Genomic DNA, 2768 nt, shown 5'->3' with positions numbered 1-2768 from the left:
AAAAATTGAAATAGAGAAGGAAAGGTATTCATACATGAAGACAGAGGATGTTTTGAAGATTGTCGCATGGTAATAAACTTCCATGGAAATATTGGGTGTGTTGGGGATAGAAAATCAAGAAGAGAATGGGAACTCCAAGATAAAAAATTAAAAGATGTGTTCATAACATGCTTTCCTGAATGTGAAAAGATGAGTGCGAAAGGCAGAACAATGTCTCCCCTCCCCAAAAGATATCTACTCCCTAATCACGCAGAACCCATGAATATGTGGCAAAGAGGCGTTGTGCATGTCATTAAGGGCACAGACCTTGAAGTAGGGGGATTATCCAGGATTACCTTGTGGTCCCAATCCAGTCCTATCAGCCCTCCAATGGAAGCAATAGCAAACTAGTAGAATAAAAATTACAGGATCTGTGATTATAAATGTTTAAATGATGCTTTTGAGTGTCCCCTCTGTTCAAAGCACTGTGCTGAGTATGTAGGTCCTATAGCCCATCTAGCCCTTGCCATATGATCTCCCCTATTTATTGCATAACCCAACGTCTCTTTTTAAATATCAGTGAATTAACATCTGGGAAACAAAAATGTCTGTTCAATGTCACAAGCCTCTTCTTAATTACAGGATTTTTGATCTCCTATCAGCACAGCAATCTATGTGAAGAATATGTGACATTTTTCTAGCAGTGGGGATAGACTGCCCTATCTCATTCCCATCTCTGCTCAGTGATCGAGCCTGCTTTCAAGAAGTTGACTGCTTGGATCAGTGGTGCTTTCAGGCGATAAAGGAAAGCTACCAGCCCTCATCAAGATGGAGTCTACCTCTGAAAAGAGAGTACTGGCACTAACTGATGGTTAACTAAAACAGAAAAAGTTTTCAATTAGCAATAATCGCGCCTCGGATAAACCTCATTGGCTACGATACTGCCACTGCGCAAAGCTAACAGAAAAAGAAGCCAAGTTTCAAGCCAAAGCTGAGAAAACTCAGGTCAAATGGCACCTCCCCCCTTTAAGTGTCTCCCAATCATCTTCCCAGAGATTCCTTCCTCTAAATCCATGCAGCTTTCTTCCTCCAGCTCTTCTGGGCTTACTGCTCTCTAGCTTGTGTCATAGCTGCTAATGCACATCCTGATCTCTGAGGGTGGTTTACCATTTACTGAGCAATACCATGTGCCAGACACTTAGCTAAATGCTTTACCTGCATTATCTCATTTAATCCCCATAAATGCTTAGGTCACGAGTACTATAATTATTGACTATTTTGTTTACAGAGTCTGAAGTCAAACACATCTCTCAACTTACTCAAGGCCTCACAATTAATAAGTGACATAGCCAAAATTCAAGACCTGCTGTCTGCCTCCCAAAGCCTGGATTCTTCACTCATAATAGATCTCTTCAAGAATGAAATGGAGGCCCTTGTGTTTGCACCCTGGTTTATTCATTGTTTCCTGGGGCATAGCAAAGACTCAAAAATATTTGCAGAGTGAAAGAAAAGAGGCCATGAGTAGGAAAATTTCAGAAAGAAAACTTGACTAATGAAAGATCCTACCTCCTCAAAATCTGGCTCAGTCTCTCCTAAATGCACTAAGAATAACTAGAGGTAAATATCCTTGTATTTATATACTGCTTGCTAGAAACTGCATTTATGTGTTTTTATTAATAAATTCTAATTTTATTTTCCTACTACCAATGAACAAATCCAAAAGGCAAAGCAGAACATGAGGGGAAGTACAGTACCTAATTAAAATGGCCAGGAGAAAATGTAGAGACCTGAGTGCCTGTGGGCCAGTCTCTTCTTATTACCTTTTTACGAAGTCCAGCAACCACAGCAATCTGATCACAGTGAGACCAGACTGTCATGGCCTCCAGCTGTGCTGTTAGCATCTTGACTAAGCACATTCTGAAAAGATAGATGCTGATGCTGCAGGTTAAATCATCATCAAATCCAAGGGTATTTTACTCCAACTACACATGTTCAGCATATCTGCTTCCTGGAGATTATAAATTACATGAAAGGAGGAACAATACTGATTTGGTTCATGGTGCCATCTTCAGTGTTTGGCTCATAGTAAAGGCCCAACAGCCATTTATTGAAGGAATCCACAACAGGATTCTAGACCACTGGACATCTAGACCACTGTGGGTTAAACAGCAAGAAAACGGACGAGTAATTCCATATGTAGGTTTCTGATTTGATTTTAGGAATGGAATAAATACTTTATCTACAATAATACTGTATTATTTTTACCTAAAAGATAAAAAGACCCCAGCTAAATGCCGTTTTGAAAATCAGGGAATTTATAATCTGATGTTTCAAGAAGCTGGGAAGAACAGCTAAGGACCTGTTTAATTTGGCTCTTCAGTGACATCCTCAAGGTATCAGCTTCTTTCTCTTTGTCTACTCCGTTATCTTCAACATGCTGCCTACTCCTTTAACTAGCCCCTCTTGTAATTATAGGACAGATGCAGAAGATCCAGCATCATCTCCTCACCCAGATTTAAAGAGAAAGAAAAGCAACTAAACTTTCTCCTGTATCTTTTCTAAAGATCAAAACATCTTTCTCTCCAGCCCCTTCCAATGGAGGTATACCAATCGGCCACAATTATATCACATATTCCCCTCCTAAACTAGTCACTGTCAAGGTCCACAGACTCATCATGACAGAAACAGACTTAACAAGATTCACTCCCTGGGATTTGGATGGGGCTCAGACTCTCCTGGTAGCCAAGACTATCAGACTGCTAAACCAAATGAACTTATCGTGGCAAGGA

The 2768-nt window shown here is 40.2% G+C and overlaps 1 pseudogene; it reads right to left on the bottom strand.

Moving 5' to 3' along the window:
* Positions 1 to 818: 818 nt before the first annotated feature.
* On the bottom strand, positions 819 to 938 carry LOC122903716 (annotated as a pseudogene).
* Positions 939 to 2768: the final 1830 nt, after the last annotated feature.

The sequence above is a fragment of the Neovison vison genome, chromosome 3 (genome assembly GCF_020171115.1).
Source record: "Neovison vison isolate M4711 chromosome 3, ASM_NN_V1, whole genome shotgun sequence".
NCBI classification, from domain to species: Eukaryota; Metazoa; Chordata; class Mammalia; order Carnivora; family Mustelidae; genus Neogale; species Neogale vison.
The sequence above is the reverse complement of the archived record's forward strand: the minus strand, read 5'-3'. Positions and strand labels throughout refer to the sequence as shown.